At 44.9% G+C, this 19555-nt stretch overlaps 1 protein-coding gene across 6 annotated transcripts in view; it reads right to left on the bottom strand.

Annotated features, from left to right (window-relative positions):
• The window catches only part of TSNARE1 (t-SNARE domain containing 1), a 511863-nt gene that overhangs the window by 492123 nt on the left and 185 nt on the right, over positions 1-19555 (bottom strand). For 3 of the 6 annotated variants that reach the window (XM_064442004.1, XM_064441997.1, XM_064442005.1), the window contains exon 2: positions 2373-2466. The gene's annotated coding sequence lies outside the window, so the exon portion shown is untranslated. Of the gene's footprint in view, positions 1-2372; positions 2467-4507; positions 4612-19555 lie in introns of all 6 variants that reach the window. The other 3 variants (XM_064441998.1, XM_064441999.1, XM_064442001.1) reach the window with 3 other exon arrangements.

The following is a 19555-nucleotide window of genomic DNA, read 5'->3' as shown; positions in this document are numbered from 1 at the left end:
GGCCGATGCCCCATCCCTGGAAACATTCTTGGTCAGGTTGGACGGGGCTCTGAGCAACCTGGTCTAGTTGAAGATGTCCCTGCTCATTGCAGGGGGGGTTGGACTAGATGACCTCTAAACATCCCTTCCAACCTAAACTATTCCATGATCCTTCGTTCTCCAGAGAGCAGCAAACCATTACACCATCACATCAAGATGAACACGGAGGACCTTGCTGAGGCTGTGCTGTTGGACAGCAATTTGGTGGAATTATATCTCCTCCCTCCCACAACATCGGTGAAGCGCTCTAGTGCTCTTCTACTTTGCCCAGCCCATGCCAAGACATTGGGCTGACTTCCAGCAACACAGTGTGGAAAGGAAAACTCAGCTCCAGGCAAGGCTGTAAGAGGGGACAACAGTCATCATTGCACCCAAATGCAAAAGAGCTGATAGGAGAGAGAAACCACTGCCCTACTCCGTTGAAACAGAGGGAAAATAACTTGCAATATTAAAAAAAACAACAACAACAAAACCAAAACCAACAAAAAAAACCCACAAGAAATGAAAACAAAAGCTAAGAGGCAAATAATTCATTTAGGCAACATGCAGCGCCCATACTCTACCTAAATCATTTAAGTTGAAGGTTCACAGTTTAATCAGAACCACCATAAAAAGAAAAGCTAGGGTCAGACCTACAAGATTTATCTTGAGTAAACGAAACAGGTTTCTCAGTAAGGCATTTTCATTTAAAATAGAAAAAAATACGTTGCAGTTTGTCAACTGACCAGTAAGGGGAGTCGGTGCCTAGAGCTTTGAGTCAACCACGCATATGCAGTTTCGGGTGGAGAAAACTGAAATAAACAATTCTGAGGTAGTGACATTGAGAAAACATTGATGACTGCCAGAAGGTGCTAGAGGAAGATGCACAGAGAGCATCATGTCCAGAAGACCTACTAACCTGGAAAAGGGAGAGGGCTTGAGAGGTACTACAATAGAGAAAAAAAAAAAAGTCATATATTTGCTTGGAAATATGTCTTTGTCTCCCAGTAAGGTATAATAGAAAGCACATGATGGAGAGCACTTGGAAGGAGAAAGGCAAAGGACAAATGAAATCAAGTCAAGATGGAGCTTGGGATAAAAAAAAATAAGGGCTAAATCTCAATGCACTTCTGGGTATGATTTTCTAATGGTGCCATGTTTCCTAGAAAAGACTTGGGCCAATTCCTCTGGTGGCCTTGAGGAGACATCTAGGAGGGTATCAGATGCCTGGAAGAAGACCTCAGAAGGCAAGGGCTAATCAGACTCCTTACCTCTAAGCCCCAGCACTAGAAACAAATAGGGAAAATAAAGATTTATTTAAAAAAAAAATCAAAATCTGAGTGGGATTTAATAATATTATACAGTATCTGAAGAAAAATGCCAGCAGTAGGAGCACTCAAACACTTACATTCCTCTTAATCTCATTAACCTCGTATTTACTCTGTTGTTGGTGATTACTCAGGATGTTAATAGGCATACTTTTTGCATATTATTTACGGACTGTTACAAATCTGTTTAGCTCTGTATACGAAACGGGGCTGGAACATGCCAATTCTCCCCATGCTGTGGAAAACAGAGGTAGAGAAATAAAATCCATTTTAAGGACTTGTTTCAAAGATTGTGATTTCTTGAATAAGAATTAAGTGCAAGATAACAACCTGATTCAGAAAAATATATTAAAAACTTCCTTTTTTTAAATTCTAGAATACTTTCTAAAGTGTTCGATGAAGGAGGAACGGACACACAAACCAAAAATACCCAAGAAAAGACTTATTCCCTACTATTAAGCTGGAGTACGTGAAACAACCATTCTAGCCACGATACAAATTACCATAATGGTATTCCAGGTGGGAAAAACAGATGTAGTTTAAGAAAACTACTTCTGCTGATACAAAACTCTAAAGGTTTTACGAATACAGTCCATCACGCCTTGAAAAATGAAACCTTCACTGACCATCTGTTCATAGCAGAGAGCACCCATTAGCACTCACTTTGACCAGAAAGCCCAACTCAAAGTCAATGCATCACGAGCCTGGACCATCCCAGAGCTTAATTAAATCAGTCAAGTCGGGCAAGATCAGCTGTCAGGGGAAGAATTTGGATGGACGTTGCCCAATATTAACCAGTTAAAGCAAGGAAACCACTGCAAAGAGCGGAAGATGCCATCCAGGGGTGAACATCGGCAAGTGTTGAGCCCACAATGTTCCTGCACACCCAACCCAGAGGCCGGATCCACCAAACATAGCATCACCTCCAATGACTTGAAGGCATATGGAGAAAAACAACCAAAACAAAGGAAAGAACCTGAAACAGGAAGGATTATTAAAGATGGAAAACAGCAAAAAATCTCTCACCCACAATTCTGTTTCCTTGATGTTGTGGAACACTTGTTCGACACTAGGCAGCAACAGCCCAACAGACCCAAGGCCCGTCTCAGCAGTATCGTCCCTGTTCAGGGAAAAGGGGGGAAAAAAAAAAAGAAAATCAGAAGTGAAAATTTCAGACATGTTTTTATCTGCTCTGTTTCCCCCGCTCTGAAGTGAAGGCATTCCCAAGACTGAGTTTTCAGTTGTGTCTTCAGATTCCACTGCCTTTAGGAGTTTTCCACCCTGTGAATTTCTTAAAGAAAAATATACATATTAGGCAAGCTTTGCTTTTGGCCTACACAATACCTCCTGACAATGTAACATATACACATTAAAAAAAAAACAAAACAAACCACAAAACCCACTCTTTCCCTTTAATTTCAGAGTGCAAACATTAGGGGATGTCCAGTGAAATACAGCAAGTAATTTTCATTTTCTACAATTTGTGATTTCACGCAACTGTCATTTCCCCCTGCTTAGTGATCTCATATTTTATATTCAGTATTTGCCAGTTAAGCAGGATCTGTCAGCATTTTTCCTGCACTTCCTACAAAAGGAAAGCTCATGCAACTAAAGGGATCGCTGAGCCACACGCACGCAACTGGAACAACCAAGCGACCCCAGCACTGGAAAAGGTCTCAGGACAGAAGAGCAAAACCTTCGCTAGGACGGTGTAACACGAAGCTGCAGAGAGGACTCATGCCTTTGTAACAGCCGCCAGTCTGCTACAAAGCAAAGTTAGCAGAAGATTGAAAAAAAATCATTACAGTAACTTTATAATTTATTTTGAACTAAAAAAATAGAGGGGAAAAATTAAATTATCACTTTTGGGAAGATGATTCATACACGAGTGCGTGTGCACATGGATGTGTATAGAGCAAGAGACAATAGGTAACATATCCATACAGAGCGATACACAGCTGCGTACTTCAGAACAATGTCCATAAAGATCCGATTGCTCAGACAGATTGTTAACTAGAGCCTCCAGAGTTACTAAACCCCTCTTTTCCTCATACCCTTTAGCGACTGATTTTTCTTTTTTTGGTCCCAAATTCAGAAATGAATGCTTCAGAAGAAATTCAACAAGCTTTTAATGCAGTTTGTTATGCTTAAAAAGAGAAAACAAGAAAAAGAAAGGCTCAGGCAACTCGGGTAGAGGCACATTTATGCTGTGTAAAGTTAAGAAAGTGGAAGTATTACTCCCTTTATACAGTAATTATTCCTCAAAGAAAGTATTATAATCGAACTGCTGAAAATTTTGCCTGGTTGGTCTGTTTTAAGCAGGAGAAGCATCATCATGCAGCACTCAGCCTTCCAGACTTATGATCAAAGCTTTCTTGACCCTCCTCGTGATGGGATGGTGGAAAAGTCAAACCACACAGGATGGCACTGGGGCTGGAGAAAGCAGCAAAGGATGCTGAAGGAGCTCCTGCCCTGAGTTTTAGTAACCTTAGAGAAACCACACAATTACCCTTTCCTCTTTGATGAACACAATCTATTTCAACACCTTTAAAAGCCAACAGCAGAAGCTCCAACACATGAAAAAAAAAAATCTTTAAGAGCCTTTACATTAAAGTACAGTGCCTGGTGTTGGCTTTTGAAGACAGGGTAAATAAGAAAGACCTTTAAATTTTAAGATGTTGCTCAGCAACACCTTGTCATGCTACATCATACAACACTTCCTCCTCGTTATTTCCCTGGCCAAAGGTTAAAATTCATCTTCCCAAGAGACAAGACTTCCTAGAGAGAGAGAGAGAGATGAAACTCCCACATCCAACTACCTCAGGAACAATCAACGTCTCCGTCCTGGAGACCTTCCAAACATCAAGACGTGCTGTGACTTCTCAAGAGGGCAGCCTTCCCTCTTCGTAATCACTGTACAGCAACACACAAAGCATGTGCATTGATGCCAGAGATGTAGGATTCCTTGTGCAAACCCTATTCCTCCTGTAACACACCTAAGGAGGCATCGATATGAAGTACCATTGTCTACTGGTTCACATCTACACATTGGCAACCAAACAGAAAGTCTATGTATCAACAATCAACAGTCTTGGGAGTATTTCTTCTGGGTTTGTGGGTTTGGTTTGGTTTTTTGAAATCTATTGGTTTGAAATACGTACCAACCTGCTCCAGTACCAGGACTTTCCCCTTTTCCAACGCATGGCACATCTCAGCATGTTGCGAGGTCCCAGCAAAGTGCAAGCAGCAGAGGATTCCTCCAGCCCTGCCATCAGGTACCCAGAGAAGTCAGTCATTCATTGACCACCTCTATCACTTTCCCTGTGTTACCAAGTCCCCAGAATTCATAAAAAGAGCAAAACTGGGTGAGTTATAGACAGCAATGCTGGCAGCTGCAGTTAACAATTTTAATCTGATCAATAACTCCTTCCATTTCAAAAAAAACCTCCAAACCCTAATATTTGTGTAATAAACCCTAACGATAGTGTAATTTAAGGTGGGGAAAAAAGTCAGAAGTGTTGTCTCAAGCAATCTCACATGGAGCAATCCTGCTCCAAAAGAAAACAGTATTATTTGTCCAGCACATAGTGTCCAGCACTGAAATCTCAGGACACTCGTGGCTCCTGAGGTAAGAATTTCTATCACCTTCATGTAGCCTTGGGTCAAGCGTTTTTAAACTGTCTCTACAAGCAAAAAACAGTAATCATTGTCATTTTTCTGAACAAGCTATGTCATCCTGCCAAGCAGGGATTCAGGTCCTTAAGCGTAAAAACCTGGTGGCCCAGTTTTACAGAAGTCCCCTTATATCCAGTTTCAGACTGGATATAAGGAAAAAAATTTTTGCTATGAGGGTGGTGAAACCCTGTCGCAGGTTGCCCAGAGAGGTTGTGGAGGCCCCATCCCTGGAAACATTCTAGGTCAGGTTGAACGGGGCTCTGAGCAACCTGATCTAGTTGCAGATGTCCCTGCTCACTGCAGGGGGGTTGGACTAGATGACCTCTAAACATCCCTTCCAACCCAAACCACCCTGTGATTCTATGATAAGTACCAATATTATGCCCATCTCTCAGAGCACCCAATGGTGCAGGCAGACCTAGGAGGATGAAAACCAATATCGAAATTATCAACACGCACTACGTCACGCATGCAACTTCTTGCTGACCCATCTTCTTATTTCATCCTCCCACCCTTCCCAACCCACTTATCTATCTGTTTTCTTCTCCAACTATCTTGTCAAGCGGTTTCTCTGCTGCAGGGTCTCTCCTTCTACTGGACACCGTACAGGAACACATGAGGAACATGATCCTTGGTTGACATCCATAGGAACAAGCCCATTATAGGAGGAATTAATGACAACTCTGCCTACCTGCATGGTTTTTTGGGGTTTTTTTTAAGCCATCGTGTATAGAACTCACATGATGTCAGTAGAGGAATTTCACGCTAAAGATCTGGAACGTAAGGGGTGGGTTTTCCTCGTTTCTATGGTTATAAGCAATTTTAATGACCAACCTAAATAAAAAAGCTTGAGGATAGAGAAAGTAGGAAGGAGTGAAGTAGGCGTTTAATTTTGATTGACAAGACATAGCATAACTAGTTAAGATCTGTCAAATGCCTACTGAGGATCACAAATCCTCAGCACATTGTATGGAAGACAGAATTAGTCTAAATGCACAGCTTAACAAAAACGTTTCTTACCCAGCAAGATCAGGGTTCACCATTTCAGTTTCCCCACACAAAGCAGCCGATACCATAACTACCAAAGGAGCCAAGGTAGGGACAGAAAAAATACACAGGTTTTATTATTGGTGAGATTTTCAAATGTTAGCATGCTACAATGTCTTAACCTTTGTCCCTGGCCAATATATATATAAATTTATATGCACACACACAGATAGATAGATAGATAGATAGATAGATAGATAGATAGATAGATAGATAGATAGATTAAAAAATGACAGCATTCCCAAGATTGTTAACTACAACAACAAACTATTTGAAAGGTATTATCAATGGCATCACTTTTGAATCACATCTGCATCACATTAAATGGTGTTCAAATCAGAGTAAGGAGATGATTCCTGCGTAAAAGGCCTTAAAATAGGAGACTGACTGCAGAAAAAGTTGAACATAGATCGGACAGGAAACATCAGGAAACGCAGATACAATCTAAAGAGAGAGCAACACCGGCATGACAGTCAGCTGTGAGGTTCCCTGAAGATATTCCATCAAAAAAACAAGTTTTAGGGAAAATTAAGAGCATTCCTACAAATGTTCATGGGTGATGTCCTCAAGAGGGATGAAGGACAGAGTGACAGAGACTTGGAGCATTTCAAAGTCAGGAACAGATTCATGACCTTGGAGAGAAGAGTCAACATCTCAACAAGGCATAAGGCAACACAAGAAGGGCTCTAGACGACAGAACCAGCAGCTTGTTTTTAATGCCACAGAGATGCAGGATGCAGCAAAGGACAGACTCAAAGAAGATTTAAGACATGCCTGAACCATGCTAGGAAGATGTTTTTCTTTTACTCACTCAGCACTGTTGAGATGCAAGCAGGACATGGTGATCTTCACAGGGCTATACACTCATGAGAGCACTTTAAAGACCGCCACTTTCTGAGTTCCTATGTACTTCCTCTTAATGTGTTACAAAGCTCTGCTCTTTTATCAAATCTGTTTGACTTTTAAGGAGGGAAAAACTAGGCAAGAGAGGATGGGGTTACGAAGGAGGGAAGTCAACAGCTCCTGAGATGCCTGCCAACAGAAACCGCACTTAAACCATACAGTTCTGGCAGAGAACATCCTCAAAATTTGATATTTAAAAGTCTTATGGTGTTGGAACATATAATTAAAGTAAAAGGACACAAGGGAACTAAGCTGATCAACACAAACTTGTATCAAAGTCAGAGGAACATGCCCCCACAAAGTCTCAGCCACCTGGTTCTTCCATGCTACAATGAAAGAAAGAAAAATTAGCTACCAGCTACTCACAAGAAGTTGCCTCATTTACTGCCAGATTCTAATCCTACAGCAACATATATACTGTGATGCAAAATTTGCCTTCCCCCAACAATGCCCAGGCTTCACAGTATAAGAATAATGAACACACCTATAAATCAATAATTCTTGAAGAACCACAGTACTCGCTCCTCCAGAACTAGAATAAATGGAAGGACTCAAATCCACTACCCAGCTGGCCACCTCACTGGGGCAAGTGCACCAACCTCTGTCTCTTAAAACTCCCAATTTGCAAGTAATTAAAGTAAACCTGTATGAAATTTATTCATTCAGCAGTTAGACTGTAAACAAGCACAGCAGCACTCACACACTAAGTTACCTCTTACTACCAGTATATAAGAAGTCATTATACAAAACTTGGCAGATTTGGGCACAGATTCCTCAATTTCAACCAAAAACTTCAGCTGACCTCTTAAGAAGTCAACCGAGATCTCTAGAAAGCTGTCAGTGTGAGGTACAATGAGGAAAACTAAGCTCCAGGGCATGTTCTCCCACTCTTCTGTCGGGCACGTTGGCTTCACTCAAGTCCAGCCACGGCCCATGATGATTTGATGGGATGTAGAAGTCCAACACACACCTCAGCTCAGATTATTTAAGTCCCTGAGAAATCACATGCAAGAGAGAAAAGCATTGCAGACACAGTCTTCCAGCCTTCCTGCCAATGGCTGAGGATGCTGTAATGGTCCACAGGCAAAAACAACATTTGGTCAACTCTGTCCAGGAAACAGCTGCTGAATTAAACCCATCACCAGCACACAGGAACCACACAATAATTGTGGTTATAATCTAGTTATGGGGGATGTGTGTGAGAGGAGGGAAAGGACCTGAGCTCTTGCTAATGTTCAAGTCAAGGACATCTTAAATGCATCATTTAGCAAGAGAAAGAAACCACAAGTCAAATAAGGTTCAGAAGTAGGGCCAAGAACAAAACAGGAGTATCAGGCAAGAGCAGGTAAGAAAAAAAGCTATGCCAGTGCAGAAGGTACTGCCAAGAGGTTAAAACTGTCACCTGCTTTTCAGTCCTCAAATATTAAATAGGGCAACCTTTGGCCAGTGGTCCCGTGGCATCTAACAGCTTCTCTTGATCTCCCTCAGTGCTCTTTGCCCTTACTGAAGCAGGATAACTGCTTTACCTACCTGAAAACCCACAGAGCTGCCCAGCTGTAGGCGTTGAACACAAGCAAGCTTGGGGGCGGAAAGAAGCAATGGTACCTCTGACTTCTGCTGATGACGCCAGGCCAGCTTGGGCAGTCACAAAGCAAGAACCATGAAACCTCTGCTTTGATTCTCCTCATTTACTGCTGTTTCCTCCCCAGTAGTGCCACCATGAACTCAGTAACCAGGAAAATAAAACAAACAAACAAAAAGTGATTCATATTTTATCCAATTTCTTATTGCAAGGTTCCAAACAGCCAAGCTGCCTATCACCAACTTGAAGATAAGTCAAAGCAGCACTGAGTCAGCTGGCAGAAGGTCATTCATTACCAGATAATGCCTCCAAACCTCCCAAACCAACTCTGCAACCATCACAGCCACCTCTTCCCTGGACAGTGCCCAGGAAGTACTTGCAAATGAAACGCAACTGGATTTATTGCTTCTGCAACCCTGAAAATTCAAGCTACAGAGGTGATGTTACATTTTGTTTTGCCAGTGCTAGCTAATCTAATACCTTTTTAAAGGTGCATACGTTTCACCCTGTTGGCTTCCAACACTGAATTACCAGCTCTGCTAAGCTTCAGAATAAATGAGACAAGCATGCCCTCTGGACAAAATCCCTTGCTGTAATCTTTATTCAAAACACGCTGCTTTGGAGCCTTGCATGCATTGCCAAAAATCGCCTTGAGGTTTGCTCTTTAAGATGGCAATTTGCATATCAACATTTTGCTGCAGAGCTTACCCAATGTTCCCGCTATTATTTTAATACTCAACTGTGGGCGGCCCCCTGAGCGGCGCACAGAAGTGCACGCTAAAAATACTCTTGCTTTCCCCACCGGCTCCACACATGACCACAGCTAACGCCGGCTTGGATGCAAAACCAGGAGCGACTGCATCCATCCGCCTCTTGAGGAGGATGCACAGGCTCCAAAGTGCTTGAAAAATGAGCTAAATAGCAGAGAAGTACCTCTGCACGGACGGAGGAAGGATGTGCACAGCAGCTGGAGGAGGAAGACCACAAAAAGAGCCAGTTTTGCAGCCAAGGAAAGCAGGAGAGGTTTATCCGAGCGGGAGATATACTTGGGAAAACACATTAAGAGGTAATAAAGCAGGTGAGGGAGGCATTTCCCGGGACATGAATTTAAGATGATGCTGAACAGAGGAAGGGAAAGAAACCTCGTGCACAGAATAGGAGCGATCCCAGGCGAATGCAAGAACAGCCTGATTCATACCCCAGAAGGGAGATCCCGGTCCCACTGGCACCACCGCGTTGATGAAGGCGCATGAAAAAACATGGATTGCAGGTTTTTCTGTGCCCTCCTCTCCCTTCGCCTAGCAAACCCCGGTCTCAGAGGCTGTAATTTTTGGGAAGGTGTAAACAGGTCCAGGAAATGAAACCAAAAACCAGAGTTATTTATGAGATGCAATGCAGGGAGCTAACGGCAGAGCCCAGCAACCAAATCAGCAAGCGCAAGGTCACCCTCATCTGCTGAGGAGAGCAAATTTGCTATGTGGTGTGCAGTCAGCCAGGCAAAATAACCAGCCTCAGTCTGCCCAGGAAGGCAAGTGATGGAAATGGAACATGATGAACCATCAGAAAACACTGCCTCATTCAACTACAAGGGCTTTATCAAGGGGTTGGTAGGCTTTGAGAAGACATCCATCAAGATTATGTCCACCCAGCCCTTAACTAACCACAGCAACTACTTGCCTCTCTAGGCTATAGGAGAGGAGCAAGAAGGATATCAGGTTTGTAAATCTCCCTTCACCAAAGCTTTTGTTGAAGGAGGCAGCCAAGGGGCTCCACCTGTGTGTAGAAGATTGATGAAGACCAGAAATCACCTTACCCTGAAGGCCACCACCTGCTTCTAATGAGTTTGATTACCATCCCAACCCAAGAAGCACCACAGATTTTGAAAAGTAATTTGTCTGCAAAGAGCAAAGCTTTATATTCTCCCTCTCCTTCCTGCTGGCAGGGAGGAATAGTAGAAGCTGAGTTTTTCTTGCAAAGGGATGTTGCACCCTGATGGGGCTGAAGAAGCTAGCAGCATCTCAAGCCCGCAAAACAACTACTGAAGAAAATGCAAAAGCTCCTTCTGGTTTTACCAGGGGCCAAAGGAAAAGGGATGGTCAAAGCCAGAAGGTGCAGGGAGGTGGGAGGCGAGTGCCCCATGGACAGAACCACCTCCAGGCTGCTTTCTGCCCACTCTCTATATTTTGTGTTCAAAGCCTTGCAAGCAGGACTGAGGCCCAGAGCCCTGTTTCTGAGTATGGGATTATAATAAATTCTAATTAATTATTAAAAGGATGACAAACAGTGTGTTAGGAAAGGAACTGGATGAAGAGAGAAGAGCAAGCCTGTAGACCTGAAAGCCCATGAGATGCACAAAAGGAAACAAAGGTATGTCAGAATAATGGGAGCAGGGTGGGGGGAACAGACCTTGGTTTCCACGCACCAGGAAGAGGATCTTTACAATTAAACTGCAAGTATCTCTATGAGGGGAAAAAAAAAAATCCAGAATTGAAATGTTTTCCATTGTCCTATGTTTGGGGCAAAGGAGAAGAAATGGACCTGCTTGAAGCTCTAAAGATGATCAGGAAAATATCTGTAGTGAGACTGTCAATCTGCTTTTTCAAATTCAAAGGTGAGTCAGTCACAGCATCCTGATTTACTGTAATATTGCAGCGCTGTTTACACCACTTGCTAGGATGCATCTCCAAGGGACCAGCCTTGGCACTTGGCTAGGATCGCAATCAATTACATTTTTAGAAAAACAACCCGTACTTATGAAACATTGCTGTGGTGCATGATCAATACTTACGAAGGCTTTGGAAAGCACACGGTTGTTCTCAACCAGAAGCGTCTAAAAGCTTAGGACAGCATTACTGGGGCGGTTCGATGCCCATATTTTGCCACCTATTTCCATCTTCAGCTGCCTGAAGTTAGTGGAAGCTGAAGGTTCTCAACACTGAGAAATCATGCCGCTAACACGCAGTGGCCTCAACACAATTTAAAGTACCCCTGTTTTTAATAATTTTTTTATTTTTCCTTATTTATCGTTAGTAAAAGTAGTCCCAGTAAAATGACTCGATTTTTCACTGTCGCTACAAATCTGGATGGCTTTACAACCTGCATGAGATGGTACCCAAGAGGATGGTGAACGTTAGCAGGCTGGGCACGCCTCTCTGATCACAGCTATACTTATTCACTGTGGCCTGATCCTGCCCACACCGATCCCTCAGCCCCGTCTGCAGTGGCTTCAGCAGAGAAAGGACCAAAATTTTCAATTCTTTAAAATTAAAGCAGAGCATAAAAGCAAACATATTCACGTGCACTATTATTACATATATGTGAATTATATATATTATTAACTATATTATAGAAATGTTATTTAATAATATACATAATAAGTTTAATTTCTCATACTTTTTCACAAAGCATCTGCTCCTGGTCACTACTCGCAGCAGAATATTCGATGGGACTGACATTAGGGTCTCTCCTGCAGCAACGGGCACTCAGGTAAGACAGCGGCTGGGGATACATCAGGCCGACAACAGAAGATATCAAAACATTTGGGAAAGATAAATCACATCTCAACCTATTTAGCAGTATGTTTAAACTTATATAAATTAGGTATTTTAGAAATTAGGAGGTTCTCTTGAGAGCCTAGAAAGCTAATGGCGTCACAGGGGATCATGAATCAATTGGTTTCGGTAGGGAGGGGAAGTCAAAAGCTGCATTAAGGTTTAGCGCTCGCTTCACTTTGCAAGAAGGAAATGCTCAAGATCTGCAGCTCCCAACAGAAGGACGCAGCTACATGGAAGGTGGTAAAAAATAACATAGATCAATCTAGGCCTTAATGCCCAGCACCTACTCTCATACAGCCACATGATTTTTTCATTATTTTTAATTATCTGGGAATAGAAAACACAGTTCATGGAATCATAGAATCATTAAGGTTGGAAAAGACCTCTAGGATCATCAAGTCCAACCATCAACCCAACACTCCCAGGCCTCCTAAACCATGCCCTGAAGTGCCACATCTACATGTCTTTTAAATACCTCCAGGGACGGTGACTCCCCCACCTCTCTGGGCAGCCTGTGCCAGGGCCTGACCACTCTTTCAGTGAAGAAATTTTTCCTAATATCCAATCTAAACCTCCCTTGATGCAGCTTGAGGCCATTTCCTCTCATTTAATCGCTTGTTACTTGGGAGCAGAGACCACCCCCCCCTCACTCCAGCCCCTCTCAGGCAGCTGCAGAGAGCGAGAAGGGCTCCCCTCAGCCTCCTCTTCTCCAGGCTAAACCCCCCCAGTTCCTTCAACCTCTCCTCGCAATACTTGCTCTCTTGAAGTTATTTTCAAGTTGTTGGATCAATTACCATTAAATAAAAAGTTTGCTTACTCATTAATAAAGATTTGATGGCAAGCAGAAGGGACAAAGACAGACTTTCAGTCACTGGGAGGATGCTGAACGGTGCCTGTGCACAACCAGCATCGTCAGCAAATAATCTGCATTATCCCCCTTCAAAAAACCAAGCCCACATGTTGGAAAAGGGATGTTTCGACAGAAGCGATGGCAAAATTACACAAACTCAAGGCATCACTGTCTGCAGCATCTACTTCCAGGTGGCTGAAATCTCAATAAGTAGCAAACGAGGAAAATTTGTAATGTACAATGTTATATTAAACAGAGCATTACTCTGCAAGTCAGCGCAGTTCCTGCAGCATCATCTACCTTCCTCATAACCAAATAGGTACACAGGACTGGTTTTTTCTCCCAAAAATTGGACAAACTCAGAGCATAACATGGGATGCTGCAGAGCATTTGCGAATAATTCAGCTTAAACATAATTGCAATTATCCAGTTATTTGCAACCACTGCTCCCTCTGACAAAAAAACCTTCTTTTAGCCACTAATATGTTTTCCAAACAAACTATTCACAGTAAAAACAATCAGTACTGGTTATCTAACCGAGGACTAAATTTGAGGGGGAAGTTTCAACATGGAACATTGGTTTTTTGCATGAAAATCTCTGCTTTTGTGGAGCACAGACTGCACTTTCCCTACAGTTAGTTCTGCCTAAACTTGAAGCCACTGTTTCAGAGCTCACAGACCTGGTGAGACATCATCCAAGTCTTCCCCAAACATCCTGGGAGAATTTTTCCTCCCCCAAGACACCCCAAAATTGGAGGACATGAGCTGCACAGCGAGCACTGTTGCACACGGATTGTGGTCACAGTCATGAGATGTCACATGCTGGTAAATAAATACGGGAATTTCAGGGGAAAAAAAAAGAAAAATCAAGAAAAACAGTGTTCATGGCTGTATATGCCTCCACCACAGAGCTCCTGAGCAATCTGTTCATGAGATTTTTTACAAAGCAGCCATTAATAGCAAGTTTGGGGGTTCCCTCGTACCATATTCGAGTCTCTGGCATCTCACACAGCAAAGAAATGAGTTAATCCAAAAATCTGGGTCACAACACCTCCAAATCTGCCTGGTTTTCACATGCAGAAAAATGAAGGAGGCACCTCCCTCCTCCACGCAGAAGCATCGCAAGAAGATTCATTGTAAACTGGAAAAAAAAGCAACAAGCTTGATCCAAGTCCCTCATGGAAGAAGAAAAGTATTTTATTTTACAGAAATAAGGACTACAGCCACCTACAGCACAACAGGGTTGGAGTAAAATCCTACAACATGGCTGTCTCCTGCTCTCCTTTACTCCATGTATCAGATGATGGAGGAGTCCTACAGGGGGGAAAAAATACATGGCCAAGTTATTCAAGACTATCATCATAATAAATGTACGCAGCAGGGGAAGGAGGACAAATAAAGTCCCCGATAACCTCAAAAAAAAAGCACATTTTTGCAACGTGTGGCTTTGCAGTGGGGGTGATAGCGGAACAAAATAAATGCTACACAATGAAGAGCCTAAACCATTCTGCAGTTAGTCTCTGTTTTTATTTAGGGGAGAGATTACAGAGATAGCAAAGAAATCGCAGCTGAACCCAACGCATTTAGTTTAAAAAAATAAATTTATTTTAAGAAAAAAAGTAAGTATAGGTATCGCAGACAAGTTCCACTTCATTCGAGGAGAAGCTGGACAATGTTTTGCAGATTTTGCTTGCAGCTTCCCAGCAGATGAGTAGCCAACGCACGTGACCTGCTCTTGGGACAGCTTTTCCCTACAGCTCTGCATCACAGCAAAGAAGCATTAAAAAATGAAAAACAAACAAACAAAAAAAAAAACTTTCTGATACACCATTTCTTCCTTTTTTTGTACCCATCTTCAGAATATATTTGAAAAAAACACCAGATCTCCAATGCGATCTTCACTTCTTAATGGTGCTGCAAACAAAACGGACATGGGAGGGGGGAATCCATCCTTCCATCCTGCCCATTATTTTTTTTAGTTAAATGCTATTTCTTCCATCATCAGAAACACTGAATAGCAGAGATGAGCCCATGCACTGCAACAAAAAGATGGCACCTGCCTACTGAATTTCCTGACTAGTGACACTACGAAGAAAGAGTTTTAAATAGAAACCTCCCTGTAAGTGTTAAATCAGATTAATTTAACTCTTTTGCATTATTTTAATCTTACATACCATCATTTGCAAGGCAAGCAGAATGAAAAAAAAAAAGCGCATAAGATTCTTATCTTGACCAAATTCCTTTGGAAACACATTATTAAAAACCACAAAATGACCTTCCTGACAGCAAAAGGCATGTGCTGCTTCACAGCAGGGTGACAGCATGAATTTTATGTGTCACTTTTTGGGCGCTCAACATCAAGCAATGGGCACGAGCTTCCCTTCATCCTTGCAACGCTTAATGCCGCTGCTGGCAACGCCAACACAAGTTTGTGGCCAGATTTTACTTGCACGTGTCAAAAAGTAGGCTGAAAAATGCAATTTGAAGGGTTGGAGGACAAGTTTTGCAATATTTCCCCGGCAAGTACCAGCGTGTAGGCACACTCTGGTGATTCATTTTGCGAGTTAAGCTCATGCTTAAATATCTGGATGAGATTTTGACCAAATGGATCATGCTGCAGGCAAATGCACCCGCTCTTATGGTGAGGGAGACGCCACCAACCACATCCCCATGGAAGGACCCTGTCCTCCATCCATTGGGTCTCACGGGGATCAGACCTGGATGCACAAGTCCTTTCCAGTGCAAGCAGCCTTTGCCCCGATGAAGACGACTCCAACCCTACATCAAACACAGGCAGAGGCTCCTCCTGTCCATACGGAGCCCTCAGATGTCACGGATTTCCACCCCTGCAGCACCAGCAACCCTTGGAAGGTCCATAAAAAGCCAAACGAGACCCACCCACCCGCCCCGCTGCTCAAACTAACTGAAGTGTAGGATGGAAGATAACAAAGATGGGAAAAGAAAATGAATTTTTTAAAAGTTCTTTCCATTTTCATCTAGCAGAATGTGTTTATGGTACAGGCAGGGAATCGAAAGTATTATTTTTATCTTGATATTATTTACCCTTTCACACTTGCTATTTAAATATCCCTGAATTCCCGAAAGAACCAGCAGTTCGAAATACCATTTGATAATATATTTATAAGCAAGGGGAAGCTCAGACTCATTCATTTCCAGCTTGCGTATTTTTTATTAATTAGATTTTAAGTTCTGTAAACATGCAAATTTATCAAGACACAGAAGTATTATTTCTCCTCCACCCTGAGAGCAGGCATCTTGCCGGCTAGGAGACCTGGTCACACCGTACAGTTGCATGGTCAGGAGCAAACGACAAGAGGTTTTAAATAAATTAAAAAAAAAAATTTAAAAAAAAAAAGGGCAAGTTGTGAGAAAGGGAATGAGGTTTCTTGCACAAGAGAGGACAGGAATAGAAGACTTTAATATTAAAATCTCTGTTGTACCAGTCTCCGCAGCCAAACTCAGCTAAAGAACCTGCAGTCATTGCACAAGACGCAACCCCGGATGCCAGGAAAACACAGCAGCACAGCGTTATACTGCAAAACTCCTGTGAACCAGGCAATTGCCAACACTCCTCTAGGAGGGAGACTTGGTATCTCAAAGTTCGGTCTTGTTTTAGACATGGTGGCAGGAGGAAACGGGGGTGGAGATGTGAACCAGGAGCCAGGACTGCAGCAGGACGCGTGGTCGCGCTGCTCAGCCGCTCCAACGTCCATCAAAACCACATCAGCAGTGGTTGAGCTCGTTTTTAACTGCATTAACGTACCAGCAAGCTGAGAGGCTTCAGAGGGAGCAACAGGGGTTATTTGTTGCTCAGCTGATGGCTGGAGAGAGGGAAATTGCACATCGTTAGCACCCCAGAAAAACCCCAGACCGACCTGGAGGTGCGGTGAGATGGAAACAGACATCGCAGCTGGAGAAGATGGTGGAGCTGTTCAGGCAGACACCGAGGGGCCAGACAGCAGCTGGCCTGAGTCATCAGTGATTTAAAGACCTGAACCATCTGCATCGACTCCTATAGACCAAGGCAATACAGAGACCAGCAAGGCAAGATGAGGTATTGCGTATTCACAGACCCATTGCAAAGGGAAATAGCGTCCTGGAGAAAGGATAAGTGCTGGATAATGAACCTTATTGATACTGGATGAAGGAAAAAAAGGGGGGGGGGGAAAAAAACCCCTTAGGTTACTCCACCACACAGCTAGTAAAAACGTAGGATAGAGCAGGAGGAAGCACAAAGAGCAAAACTTGAGGCCACCACCCCACGCACGTGTTACCCTCGGGTTTGCAAACAGACGACCGCTTGTTTACGGGGCGCTCCCAGACAAGAGGACGCAGCTCGAGCTGCAAATGTCACGGATTATTTCCAACGCAAACAACCAGAGGTTTTGCAGCACAAACTCAGTGTGATGGCGGAAGAACGAAAGCGCGCCTTTTAAGTTTCCAAACCCTCTGCTTTTTGATACACGCACAAAGACACCGAGCAGTTCAGTGGAAACATGAGATTTCCCCAGCAAAGCCCGCTCCAGCGCCAGATGCTGCAGGTTAATTGTACCACGCAGCGAGGGCAAGCTTTTATTAAAAGCATCGAGTCACAAACATTTTGAAGTACAAAAGCAACCAAAGAAAGTTTCTGCAAAGGCAACCAAGGGCTACTGTAGGTGCTTTATACATTTAAAAGCAGTTTCATTTCCTCTCCCGTATTTTCCCCAAAGCACTTGCAAGTCCATCTCACTTACTGAATTAGCCTGGAAGCAAATAAACAAGGAAATAAATACTGTCATACCCTCTCTGAAGTTAAAACCCAGCCAAAACTTGTTATTTAACTACAACACTGCTCACAGAGCAGTTCCCAACGTTGCCATCGCACCGGAGGTCGACACATCAACGTTTCATTGGGTTGAGCAACGACAGGACAGTGTCACAGTCACTGTTATGGGGGAGCAGGGACCTCCTCTCTTTGCAGAGTCACCGGCCACACAGGACACAAGCGTGGGCTTTGGGAGAGCATGGCACACTCGGCATGTGTGTCCCTCCTTGCTCATACCCCGTGCAAGGCCAGTCCTGTTCCCCAATTGCTAGTACACACGCAAACCCTGTGCCAGGCCAGCCACAGTCCCCGCACTGTGCAAACGCACGCGTGCCAACCCTGTGCAAGGGTAGCCCCATCCCTAGGTTGCACACGCACACCCCTCTGCAAGGACGGCCGTGCTCCTACGTCACAAACAGAAACCTCTATGCACAAGTGCCATCCCGACGCAACACAGACACCCTGCCTGTAAGGCCAGCCCTAGTCCCAAGCTGTGCACACACCCACCCCTGTGCAAGGCCAGCCCTGGCCCCGTGTCACACACACACACACCCCTGTGCAAGGCCAGCCCTGGCCCCGTGTCACACACACCCCCCTGTGCCAGGCCAGCCCTGTCCCCGTGTCACACACACACACACACACCCCTGTGCAAGGCCAGCCCTGGCCCCGTGTCACAAACACACACCCCTGTGCCAGGCCAGCCCTGTCCCCGTGTCACACACACCCCTGTGCAAGGCCAGCCCTGTCCCCGTGTCACACACACCCCTGTGCAAGGCCAGCCCTGTCCCCGTGTCACACACACCCCTGTGCAAGGCCAGCCCTGGCCCCAGGTCACACACACACCCACCCCTGTGCAAGGCCAGCCCTGGCCCCGTGTCACAAACACACACCCCTGTGCAAGGCCAGCCCCAGCCCCGTGTCATACATACCCCTGTGCAAGGCCACCCCTGGCCCCGTGTCACACACACACACCCCTGTGCAAGGCTAGTCCTGGCCCCGTGTCACACACACACACCCCTGTGCAAGGCCAGCCCTGGCCCCAGGTCACACACACACCCACCCCTGTGCAAGGCCAGCCCTGGCCCCGTGTCACACACACACCCCTGTGCAAGGCCAGCCCTGGCCCCAGGTCACACACACACACACCCCTGTGCAAGGCCAGCCCTGGCCCCATGTCACACACACACACACCCCTGTGCAAGGCCAGCCCTGGCCCCGTGTCACAAACACACACCCCTGTGCAAGGCCACCCCTGTCCCCATGTCACACACACACCCCTGTACAAGGCCAGCCCTGGCCCCAGGTCACACACACACCCCTGTGCAAGGCCAGCCCTGGCCCCGTGTCACACACACACCCCTGTACAAGGCCAGCCCTGGCCCCAGGTCACACACACACCCCTGTGCAAGGCCAGACCTGGCCCCATGTCACACACACACCCCTGTGCAAGGCCAGCCCTGGCCCCGTGTCACAAACACACACCCCTGTGCAAGGCCACCCCTGTCCCCATGTCACACACACACCCCTGTGCAAGGCCAGCCCTGGCCCCGTGTCACACACACACACACCCCTGTGCAAGGCCAGCCCTGGCCCCGTGTCACACACACACCCCTGTGCAAGGCCAGCCCTGTCCCTGTGTCACACACACACACACACACACACCCCTGTGCAAGGCCAGACCTGGCCCCAGGTCACACACACACAAGCACATACACACCCTCTATCTGCAGAACCCGGCCTGTCCCCAGGTGTCCCCGTGCAGGGCCAGCC

This window comes from Phalacrocorax carbo, chromosome 2 (genome assembly GCF_963921805.1).
Source record: "Phalacrocorax carbo chromosome 2, bPhaCar2.1, whole genome shotgun sequence".
NCBI classification, from domain to species: domain Eukaryota; kingdom Metazoa; phylum Chordata; class Aves; order Suliformes; family Phalacrocoracidae; genus Phalacrocorax; species Phalacrocorax carbo.
The sequence above is the reverse complement of the archived record's forward strand: the minus strand, read 5'-3'. Positions and strand labels throughout refer to the sequence as shown.